A 13,224-nucleotide genomic window follows, 5' to 3' on the forward strand; every position below is an offset into this window, starting at 1 on the left:
CTCAGTTATTCGAATGTGAGAAAAAAATATCAACAGTATAATCCTTTTGACATAATTTTTTGTGTGTTTTTCCTATTTAATATATTAGAAATTCATCATAAATTAGTCAGAGTCAACATTTTACATGATAATATTGCAGTTTGGTAAAGGGGAGATAACAGGTGTGAATTGTAGTTTCCAGAGCAAAATCCTGAAGAAACAAACTAAAATATACGAGAAAAAATGTTGTTTGGTGGGAAACCCAACGTCAACTGCTGCTTTTTTGAATTCAAATGCTATTGTATTATTTTGCTTCCAAAAGGTTATTTTACTAACTAGTTAAATTTTTTCTTGGTGTAAACGAATTTTCAATGAACCACCGAAAACAACTAGGGTTTTAATCTTAAAATATTATGGGTCCTTCTTCGGACCATGTGAAGTTAAGCCGTAAAATAAAGAGAACTGGCATTTAATTCAGTAGGTATGAATATACGCCATTGCATAAACTAGTAACTAGCAGCTCCACGTCTACATCGAAAGTAAAAAAGAAACAACCCAACCAATATGCGATTACAAAGAAATTGATGTTATTAAATTGATATCAATATCCTCTTAACCTTAATCGAGCAATTTATACAAGACCGTTTAATATATATTTAAAGCAATTAGGGAATGTTTACAAATAATTAACTCCCATAATAGTATTTTCATAACTTTGACTTCCATTATTTTAATCAAGTCGTAAGTCCGCCCATTGGGCGCATTGGAGCCGAGCACCAGGTAAACCGCCGCCCCCAACGCCGATTGGTTCAAATTGATTAAAAGTCAGGTAACACGATACCTGGTGAAACGAAGGTATACCAGTTGCTTACAGAAAGTAAGTGTAGACGTTTCGTTACGTACGCCGTGTAGTTTTTTGTGGCTAGTCCCAACTGTTTTAGTTTTGTTTTTGGTTTACCATTTCACCAGCGGCCCTGGGTGAGTGTCTCTAGTATTAAGTGATTCCGGTGTCGATTTGTGCTGATGGTGGGACGTGATTTACTAGTCACATAATTGGTTTTGTTAATGGGGACTCTACTATAATGAGCCAACCAACTTGGCTGCAACATCACCTGCAGGTCTGCTTAGGACAATGTTGAAATCTTCGGATTTATCATCTGTTCCATCAACCAACGCTTAATTCAAAATTTGCTCTGTATGTAAAAAACGCTTTTCCTGCTTTAAAGGCATATGATACCTAATATTAATCCGGAAACTAGTTGAAGTTCAATTCCTTCAGATTCATCAGAAACTGATGAACATCAGATAATTGTAATTAATGTGGTCACACAAATTGAATCATAGAACGACTAATAAGGAAAAATGTTTCATGTTGCTGCGTTGGTTTAAAAATAGTTTTCGTCTATGGATGGTGCTAGACCGGAAACTTTTCGAACTCACTCATCAAATCTCGCTACAGTTTTTCGAAAAACTGTTGTGAATTGGTTCTACAGTTTTATTTTGAGCCGCGTAAATCCAAAAATGGAAAGGTCGGATTTCACAACGTTAAAAGTCAGTGACAATAACAAAGGCACACCTTAGGCAATGGAATATTCAATAGCATCAAAATAGGCATAATCCGAAAGTGATGGTACTTGCAACGAAAAACTGAATACTTCATAAAAAAAATTTGAACTAAATACATTTTATTGGTTGTGTTCATAGTAATAATTGTATCGATTTTATATTTGAAATGATTTCATTAATACTGGCGTATATTACTTTACCAATATCCGCCGTAGTTTTATTGAAAACTAACAATAGTTTCTTCTTCAGGTGACTTCAACTACCTATTGACTTTTTTCTTTGATCTAAAGACGGTTTTGTAAATCTTAAACTGTATCTTTGGACTCTCGACGGATTAGTAACATTACGCTTGCAAAAGAGTTGAAAGAGCTCAAAAAATATGCGATATCGATCAAAATATACAATGGATTGAAACGAATGACTTACGAAAATCTGTTAGATATTACATGCACAACACGTTGACGCTTATTGAAATAATCCTAACATTATCGAAATCAGATTGCGAATTTTAAATCAGTATCAATATTATTAAACACAATAAGTGTTTTGGCTTAAAATGATTAAAAATAGTACAATATAATAGAGTTTGACTCAGTAAAAAAGGGAAAACAAACAGAAATCGCAAAAAATATTTTAAGACATTTTGTCGCTCTATGAGATTGATCACCACAATGTAATCGGTTTTAATAAGTCCAGAACAATCAGAAAACAAACCGGTGAAAGTTTAATAAGTATGTTTAAAATTATAGTAGGTATAGAATGCGAATTTCTTCAATTGGTAAAAATAGCTCAATATAATATTGCACTCAGTCAAACAAGGAAGAAGCACGGATAATTGCAACAGACACTTTTAGCCGTTATTCCGTTCTATGAAATTTTTGATGAACATGACCGGTTGAAATCCAAAATAATCAGAAAATAAACCGGTAGAATTTTTTCTGTTTCAAATTATAATAAACAGATTGAGAATTTTCAATTGGTATCAGTTTTGTTTCAATCCATAAGCGATTATCCATAAAATGCTTCAAAAAAAGCCCATTATAATAGAGCTGGGGCCTCAGTCAAAAAGAAAGAAGCATGAAAAATGCAAAAAGGATTTATAGGCGTTTTTCCGCTTTATGAAATTGATTGAGTAAACAGATTACGAATTTACGAATTTGCAGTAGGTATCAATTTTGTTTAAAATATTTAGGGATTTTCAATAAAATGCTTCTAAAACTGCAAAATAAATGCATTGTGGCTCAGTCAAGAGGAATCAAAATATGGAAAATTGTAAAAGAGTTTTTAGGCGAATTTACGTTAAATGAAATTGATCGCATAAATACAGCAGAGTTTCACGGCATGATGGGTGTTAATCCAAGTTAAAATGTGTAAAAAATCAGCAGCAACTTAGAATTCTATAACTTGTATAATAATTTTGGATTTATATTAAGTAAATTTCCAAATAAAAATAATTTGCAACGTAGAATCAGTTTTGTCTGATTTCCCAATTTCCCATTGTTTACTTAATTTACAGCAAGTAACTTGTATGAATTTATAAAAGATATATTTTAGTTCTTGCATAGGTATACAGAGTCCATATAAGGATTATATCGGTTCATCTGATCGGTTGTAGGACTCTAGTAAAATAAAACATCGGAAGTGTATACCAAATATGCAAAAAGGCACAAAAAGGGTTTAAGACGCAAAATAGTGCAAATTGGGTTTAATCGCGATTATAAAAAAGATATTTAAAAACAGTGTTTTATTTACAATTGTAAAGAAGCACTAATGAAGTATTTACAACACAAAACTCATTCATATCGGTGACCATGGGTGGTATCAAGTGGAATCTAAATAAGTAAGCTATTTTTTCTAGAGCAATAAAAAAAATTTGGTAAATTTGTTGCTAATGACAATTGGCATATGGGCTGTACTTGCATATCTACTTATACATTTTGAATTACATTATATATTATATAGCAGCAGAATGATGTATCGTCTTGCTGCCAGTCCAATCAATAAGGACTTGTAGCATTGGTAATGAAATACGGTTTGTTATAGAGAAGAACGATTAACCCCCCATAGATTGAATGGGCAGGGCAAATAAGCTTCCAGTTAAATCCGTAGTGCGGGTGCTTTGTGTTCTATGTCCAAGTGCCAAATTCTGGATTAAAACTGTATATTTTTCTTAGCCAAAATGCATTAACATCAGCCGGATTTAGAACACATTTTCACTTGTTAAGACTTGTTGCAACCTTTCGAAAATCTTTAAAAAATGACGGAATGCTTGAACAGATTAAGGATAAAATCGATCGGTTAATTCGATTATCTCAAATTGCATCTGATATTCATTTTTTTTTTCATTTGACTATCATCTGATATTAATCATCTGATAATAAACTTCTTGAAATCAAGACAAGTTTTCAGAAAACTGAAACCAGTTGCATATAGATGGTTCATTTTCTAAAAAGGGAATTTAGTTATCTCTTGAATGGTGTAAAAATTGAAAAACCAAGCTTTCTTGCTTTTTTTACTTCCCAGAAATGAGCAAAAACAGGACGAAAAACATGAAATTTTGGCATAATCGTGCATCTAAGTGTCTGATACTCAGCTTTCTGGGTCAAAACTACTCGAATCTCCCACTCATGTTGCTATGACTATTATATATTATCTATCCAATGATGCCAAAACGAAATGTGGCTCAAATGGTTCTTGAGAAACTTCGAAAAAAGCTGCGTCATGTTTGAATCGGTTTTGAAACTCAAAAAACACACGCAAATCTGAAACTTCTTCAAATCAAGACTTGCCAAAAACTGCCAACATTTACTTATCGATGGTTCACTTTCTAAAAAGGCCTTTTAGTTCTATGTGAAACGATGTAACAGTGAGCGTTCTTGTTCATTTTGCTTCCGAGAAATAAGCAAGAACGGGACGGAAAACATGAAAATTTGGCATAATCTTGCAACTAAGTGTCTAATATGGACACTTTCCATTCTGAGTCAAAACCACTCAATTTTCCTCAGTTATGTTGTTATGACAGAATCGAACTGTCAATTATCTATCCAACGATGCCTAAACGAATTCTATGGCTCAAATCGTTCTTGACAAACTTCGAAAAAAGCAGCGTCATGTTCGAGTCGATTTTGCAACTCGAAAAAAAACACGCAAATCTCAAACTTCATGAAATCAAGACAATTCAGGTAAACTCTGTCGGAAAAAAATTCTTATTTGTCGATAAAAGTAGCGTGACCCTTCTTGAACCATCGCTTAGGTTCAAAATATTTATGTTAAAAGACCAAAAATAACAAAAAGATCGAGGTAATGTCTGAGCATTTAGACGCCTATTCTTAAGTGCGCCCATTCTCTATCGGTTTAATCATCAAATAGAAGCTTTATTGTTTGAAAAACTCTCAGAAGGTAGTTTAGTTAGCGTATCGCACTAAAAGGTTGCCTTATCTCCATTTTCAGCTTTGTTAACCGTTCTTAAGCAAAGAAAACTTTTGAGTAAACCCCAAAAAACGCTCTTGAGGAATCAGACCAATTGTCAATTGACCTGCAAATAGTAGTTATAATCACTTAGTTTATCGGAACAGCAATATAAAGTTCTCCAAAAACTCTACCTCAATATTATAGACAAAATTCTCTTAGACTTTGGGCGTGTATTTCTTGGTATCGATAAGGCAGAGACAGAAGCTACATAACGAAAAAAGCGGATTGTTTTTTTTTTGGACTCTCGTCGTCAATCTGAGTGGTACCAGCGCGATTATGAAGAAGTAAACGTAAAACTGACCGGTCTAAAGTGCGCCGCAGTGTCGCGTAGCTGTATTGTTAACTAAAGCTCATTTGATACGTGCACTTACACTATCTTGACTGGGTCTGACTAATGGAGCCTTTATCGCTTTAGCCTGTAGACAAAGCTTGTTTAACTTAACTCCCTAATACTGTCTTCGATGTTTAATATCTTTCATTAGGTTTTAGCCAGCATTCCTTGCATTGCTTTCATATTACGAATATCTCATTGCTAGGACAGGTTTTGGAAACCCAACTACATATTTTGCATAGTCATATCTATGTTGATTAATTTGTTTGCAGTAATTGTTAATAACAATTGCATTTTAACAAGTTTCTGATACTGGTCTCCGAACACATCGTAGAAGAAATATTAACTGGACAAAATTGTTGTATATTTCTGTGTTCAAAAATAATATACAGCCGTAATCGAGGCTCAATCCACAATTTATCATCATCTCTTTTGATAAAATCATATTTAGATTATTTGCATTTGCTCTTCACCATGAGGGGTTTTACCTACATAAAGTCTAGTTCTTCAAATTTTTTAACTTGAAAGTAATCAAATTTCCAGTTTTTTAGTTTGCCGAGATTTTGACATAAAAACACGCTAAAACTGCGATCCAAAGCGCCACAATGTTAAATTAAATACAAAATAAAAAAAAACAATTAAATAAATGCTGAAAATCGTTGGTATTCGTATGACAAAACAACATGCAAGATTCACTTGAAACCTTTTATTGGACATTGTGTTTTAACCTATCAACTAAACCCGTATTTCTTGCCATTTTCGACCAAAGTTTCAATATTGAACAGTACATATATTGTAATTAAACCTAAACATTTTAATTTTGCCCATAAACGGTAAATTTTGACTTAAAACTAATAATTTGAAATTTGAAGTTAAACTCATTTTAAAATGCCTCATATTTTAAGAGCTGAAAATAAGGCAAAAAGCTTCTGTATTGAGCGGATTTGCATCTGTGAGTTACAAATTTTCATTTAAGTGTTAGAAATATGCCTCAAGTTCAACATTTTTTATTACATTTTTATGAAAGGCTTCAAAATAAAAGGAAACATTAGAAACAATTAACTAATTAACCTAAACTCAAAACACTTTGTTCATTTTTCGAAGCGAACGTATTATAAGTTAAAAATAATTTCAACAAGTTTTCAAAATATTTTTTGAAAAGCAAAAATCACTTCATTTGAAGCCTCTTCTATGGCTACAAACTTTTAACATTGCGGTCATCTGACCATATCTTACCAATAAAATAGTAGTTTATAATTTTTTTTTTGTGCTGATCAATCTTTAAGCACTCATGAAATTATCTCTGATAATCCCAAGTTGGATCAGAAGAAGTAGTTCGGTCGTATATGGATGGCCATATAAAATGTGTTATTTAACAGTTCTTTTTAAAACAAAAAAACGGTCTTGTACGTGAAAGGTTTCTTCGTCGAACTGTCGCAAGCACAAGCCAAATGGTTCGAAAGTGCAGTCAGGTAAAAATTTTTAAATAGTTCAAATTCTTCCGATACACCAGCTAGTAAAGGTAAAGTGGCCACTGGACACAACTTTGATAAACTTAGATAAGCGGTTTACAACCTTATTAGAAAAGGTACAATACTAATGTTTTGTTTTAATTCGTGCTTATCGGGCACGGGCGACGCTCGTCTGCCTTTTCCGTTAATAATGTGTTATCATTGGCTTAGTGGAAACAATTAGTTGGACTTCAAAAAGCGACCAACGGTTTTTAAAATAAAACATACCAAAAATCAAAACTTGATAAATAGTAAATTGGTAATTGGTCGTTGGTGTACGGTTTACTAATTTGCGACGAAAAAGATGATCCCGGAATTCACGTTATACAAAACCGTATATTTAATAAAAATATAAGTAATATACAAAAAGGGAAAAAATGTTCCTTTGTCTAGTTTTTGACTCAAATCCACATGTTCTATTTCTGTCTATCTACTGACATTGTTTAGTTCTTTAAATAACGTGCTCAACTTTATTACTTTCGCTTAATTGAATTTTCTAAAAAGAACTTGTCTGTTTATTTGCAATCAATGTCCGAGAGGCTCAGATGTTTCATTTTCATCATTCCCTAGTTTTGTTTTTGTTAATTGCGATCTAACTGTATTTGCGCTGAGCATAATATTACGTTGTGTATTCAATTTTAAAAAGGTTTTAATCAGATTTTTTTGTTAATTCTCAACTTTCGTTCTTCTGTTAAAATCGCGATTTATTGTTAAAAGTACGCTAATATTTAGATCCACATCTGTAAACAGCATCTACAATTTTGTTCACAAAGTCTGGTGCTTTGATTATTTTTGCAATTCTCTTCTCAGCCTATCTGTGTAGATCGTTTTTATTTTCCTTGGCTGCAATTTCATTTTTCTCGAATATTTAACTGGTTCACTTTTTGGTAGTAATTGGCTTGTAGTAATTTGTTGTAATGCATAAAATTAAAGATATTTTTATTGTTGCTCTGTTAACTTAGTGTCTTGTATTGACCTTGTTTGCCAGCTCAATATTCGTTCACTTGATTTTTAGGCTTGCCTTATATCAGTTATTTTTTCGAGGTCTTTGATAGTGACTAACACTCACAACTTACGCGATAGTTCAATTTGAAGGTGGGGATTTTGTTGTTGTGCAAATCAGTTTTCCCTGATATTTTTAATGCTTTATTGTGCTCATTGCGATGTTCCTGCAAATCCTTGACCGTAACTGTATTTATTTGTATCGAGATGTTTTGTTAATCCTTGCTTTCTCCTAAAGTTTAAGATTAGCATTGTGTCTGCTTCTTTACATTTGAAGTTGGTCGTCAGTCTTACTACCTGCTTACCATAGATTAACTAAGTAATAGATTAACTAAGCTGCTTACCCATATTATCAATACCATATCAATAGTATGCTGCCGCTTCCTTCTTTCTATTCTTTTTGCTTAAGACTTTTGGGTTAATTTTGGCACACTGGAGACTTAGTTAAGTACCCAGTTGCACAAATCCCCATAGAGTTTAAAGTTTGCCTCAAACTATACAGTTGCAATAGGAAACTTTTGCAAGCAGTGTAAGAGAAATGATGAAACGATGAAAAATAATTTTCAATAAGTTTATGATTATTATATGTTTTATTTGAAACCAATAATGGCTCGTACATCCATCACTTAACTTGGATTTGAAAAACACGGAAAAAAGCATTAATTGAACATCGCAGTACTATCAAGAAATATGCAAAATAGGTCTTGGAATAAATGAACTGACTCAGCCTTATTTACAATTCATATTTATTACCGTAAAGTGTCATCGCTCATAAACATTAAGGTATTAGATCAAGGCACAAACGAAAGATAATTTTATTATTAATTGTAGACATGTTTATCTCATGTTTAAATTAACTTTAGGTTAATTTGCATCTTTAATGTTAGAGCTAAATTAATTTGACGGCAATAATGTAAATGAGAAGTTGCTCGGTGCAAGTAAAATGCCTAGAGGTGCCCGGACGAACGAAAATCCTGTTACAAACGAGATTTTCACGTTCATCGTAGAAGTTGATGCATTTTTATTAATTTACTTTGCAGCATATGGCAGACAGACCATTTCCGAATGAGAAATTGATTTATTATGAAGGTTTAGGTAAATGGTTTATACCTAAATAATTTCTTCATCAAGGAGACAGATATGGTGAAAATTTCCAATTTGACCTGCATAACATCGCGCTAATAAAGAAGCTTTGAAAAGATGATTATAGAGAGAGCATTAATGATATATTGCTAGCAGATAATATGGATCAATCAAGCTTAATAGCGGTCGACATCTAAATGCCTTAAACAGAAACAAGTCCATACTCAACAATGTTTCCAATTCAGTTTAGAATTTCTTGGTCACTTCCGAAACTAGCAGGAAAAGAATCGACAGAAATTAATAAAGGCAATGAAATTTACGTCGATGCAAACAAAAATCGATTACAAAATTCTCAGTTTTGAAAAATTCAAAAAAATAAAATAGTAACTTTGCAAAGAAGAAACTATTATGGTATCATAAATGAAATTTCGAACCGGACATGGAAAATTATTCAGAAAATCCAGTAGCAATAAAAATGACGAGACACCTAGAAATTAAAAAAAAGTTTAACATGCAAAAGCAAACCTCAGATGGAATGCAACGATACAAGCGCAGAAACTTCATAAATCGATGAGGGTTTTAAAACAGTACACTTTTATCGACCTTATCCATCAAAATAATGGCAAAATGAGGTATGAAACCGATAACAATTGGAAAGTAAAAAAGAAACGAATAAAATACTACCAATGATGATAAAACAACACTCAAAATCTTGTATGTACCGGTTGTCTTTGGAAAAAAAGTGTTGAATAAAATTCATTATTAATAATAAAATTCGTGTTTAAAAAAATAAGTAAATTCAAGCGAGAATAGCAAAGAAAATTGAAATTCAGTGCATGTAAGAATCTGAAGAATAACGAGTTAAAAATAAGCAAAATGCGGCAGTTTAAAGCGACTTAAAAAAATGATAAACCAGCAAAGCGATCGCTAAAAACACGAGATGAAACTAAAGGAAAACCGAGAATTAAATTGAAACATAACATCAGGAATGAATGATCAGCAGTATTACCAATTAAATGATCTAGTCAAAATACATCAAATAGTCGGACAGCAAAAGATATTGTAATTTTGCTGCGAAAAATTGTAAAAAAATAAACAGTGTTTAGGGCGAACTATCATTAAACAGCAAAACTGAACGGAAACCTACAACAGAAATGTACCTCATGGGCCGATACGAAAGTTCATAACACTGTCCAGGCAAGTTTGAGAAATCAAGGAATAAAATCCATGCAAAATAAAATGTCAGGAAGTTAAGAAATAAAAAGGGACAACATGATACAGGCAAAAGTCAATTTTCTAAACCTCAAATTCTCCAAGCACATAGTTAACAAACTGAGCAAATTTTAATAAATGGGAAACTAAGCAGTGAAAATCAACAGACTAAAAACGTAATGGTAGTTTAAAATGCCCTTTTACATATTAATTTTAAATGTAATTTTACGCTAAAATAACATTATCAATGCAGCAGCAGTTTTCAGACGATTTTCGTGGTACTTGAAATATGAGCAATTTCTACTCGGATCATAGGTGAACTAAAGGAGATATTCATTACTGCAATTAGCGCAATTTGAAAACAAACTCTCAAGTTGCATCGGAATTAAAGCTTCGTTGGTTCTGAGAATTAACTTTATACGAATATTTATGTAATAATAGATTAAATAAAACGTTGGTTTTTGCCGTAAATTTAGATACTCAGGAATGTTAAATAAATTTAAATGTTGTGTCACTTGGCGAGTTAGTTTACAAAAGCAATGTCTAGTAGTTAATTACTACATTTCCATTAACAGATACTTTATTAATTTGATTTGAAACAAATTGACCACATTCTTACATGTGTGCTTGATTTTATCATTAAAATTGTCTAAAATAAGTTAAAATTTTATGCATTTCTGATTATAGGTGTACACATTTTTGAATAGTTGTGTAACGTTCAGTTTAATGTCGGCAAGGTGGATAATTAATGAAATTATTCCACATTTTTACGCACCTATTAATTAAGAAAATTACTAGATAGTTGAGTCATTATATGAATTATTAAATTAAAACGTTTGGGAATGATGCGGATTTTGTAAAACTGAATATGCTTAGGTTTCCATACTTTCGTTTGTAATACTCACCAGTCCAATCATAAATATTAATTTGAGCATTTCATTTTTTATTTTTTCACCCCCATACCAGTTTCGAGCCTATTAGCTCTCATCAGCAGGCTCGGACCCGGTTCTGGGGGTGCCTGAGATTCGCACAACTGAAAATAGGAACTCATTTGCATCAGAAACCTTTGGCGGTTCCAAACAATAAATTGTTCTTCAGTGATTAGTGATTTTTTAAAAACAGCTCGTTTGGCAATAAAATAATTCGAAGAATCTGACCGGTGCGTAACCTTAAGGTTATTTATATTTTAATTAAATTGAAAAAGATAATAGAGGTACTTGTATTGAAGTGGAATGTTCTTTTTGTTCTTTCCGATACACGGAATGAAATTGTCATTTTCATTCCGCGGATTTCTTCTGTTTGAGTTTTTGTCGCAAAACAAACGTTCTGCTCCACTTAAACTCCGCAATGGAACATTTCATTTTATTACTCACCGACTGACCTTTCTAAATGTCCGCGTTTTAACTGCCGTACGAGCAATAAATTAATTTGCTTCATATAAATTGGTGTGTCTGATTATTATTAATTATGTTTTTCAAATTTAATTATAGATATGACAATATTGCCGTTGAGTTGATTTGCCATTAGTTCTAATTACATTGCCCTAATATTAATTAGCATTGATCTAATAATAGTCTGGTGGTTTTTGGTTTTGGTTTTATTTTTTTATTCGGGACCACTCATTAATTTTCGGGCAAGCCCGAATAAATATGAAGAAGGTTTTATAATCGATGAAATATCTCCGAATGTAATGGACTTCTAAATCCGTGTCGATGCATTAATAATTATTGCCGATCTTTTAGGTGTTTCTCTTTAACTGATCAAAGCTGCTTATGTTTTCCGGGAATCACTCTGCTAGCATTACAGGCCAGTTTAACAGGTTAATTATCAACGCGATACAACTGAATTTATGCCTCGTATTAAATTATTGTGGCCATTAATACTTAATAACTGAAACGGTTTTATTACCACAAACAAAGAAATTGCATGGCTACGAGTACCAAACTAGATTATATGGTGTCAATTTGTGCAACGTTCAATTTTATTGAGATGAAGTATCTCATGATCGGGACTTTTCATTCTAATTGCTTTGCCAATAATTAGGCTGCTTTACACACTCAATACTAACCGGTTTGGTGCCAATCGAACCTTGGAATGTTTATAAATAATGTGTATTGACAATGTACAGTTGAAATTGGATCTTCAATGAAAAAGTCTTCAATAGAAAGTTGGTCATTAGCACTTCCATTCAAAACAGTCGATTATTATCAGAGCTTTCTACTGTAAAAAATATTTAAAATTACTGATGCCATACCAATTTTAATACCTTCAATACCTACATTTTGCTTGAATGAATTTGCAATTAAAAAGTGTCTAACTTTTTTTGCAATAAAGCTCAGTCTTTTAATAAATTTGTTTTAAAATATCCAAAATCGTTCTTCGAAATTTATCTGCAAAAACCAAACGGCCGGCTATCTTCATCCAATGTTATATTTTCAAAACATGATAAAAACGGGGCATTAATTGAAAGAAAATAATAATTCTAAGGCAATAAGGTAAATTTATTTTAATAAATTATTAAGTAGACCCGCGATTAATATAACAAACTAGACTTGACTAGGAAATGGATTTCTGCTCTAAAGATCTAACTTAAATGCGTTAAATTTAGCTAATGTTTAACAAATTTTCTATTTTGTACTGATTGTTCAGTCAAGAACAATATTGAGAAAGTATTTGACGTTTTTTTTTATTAAATTCCTTACGAATTCACTTCTAAAAGCAGTCAAAGCTGCACACAAAAAGAGGTATGAGTGATTCTGTATTAAGTCTGTATGGACCTCAATTGTGATTTGTTTTGTCTGTTACAGCACAAAAACAATGTGTCAATTAACTTTTTTAAGTTTACTTAAGCAATAACCTATGTGAACACTTTTTGCAAACTGTTTCCAAAAATAACTGAAATTTTGCGGGAACACTTTTCCAACATCAAGTGCTCAATTTTAATCTAGTAAAACGTATGTTGCGATGTTCAGCATGCATCAGCCTACAGGCCAACAAAATACGACACAAAATTGTGTTGAAATCATGTTTTTAAAACCATTTGTTATTAGTTCCAGATGGGAATTCTGT

The 13,224-nt window shown here is 32.2% G+C and overlaps 1 protein-coding gene across 1 annotated transcript in view; it reads left to right on the top strand.

The window, feature by feature from the left end:
- The first annotated feature begins 835 nt into the window (after window positions 1-835).
- LOC109535796 (homeobox protein aristaless) overlaps window positions 836-13,224 on the top strand; it is a 46,447-nt gene continuing 34,058 nt past the window's right edge. Inside the window, exon 1 of the mRNA XM_019901800.2 lies at window positions 836-957. The gene's annotated coding sequence lies outside the window, so the exon portion shown is untranslated. The remainder of the gene's footprint in view (window positions 958-13,224) is intronic.

The sequence above is a fragment of the Dendroctonus ponderosae genome, unplaced genomic scaffold (assembly GCF_020466585.1).
Source record: "Dendroctonus ponderosae isolate FM_Combo_2020 unplaced genomic scaffold, Dpon_F_20191213v2 Dpon_F_20191213_23, whole genome shotgun sequence".
NCBI lineage: Eukaryota > Metazoa > Arthropoda > Insecta > Coleoptera > Curculionidae > Dendroctonus > Dendroctonus ponderosae.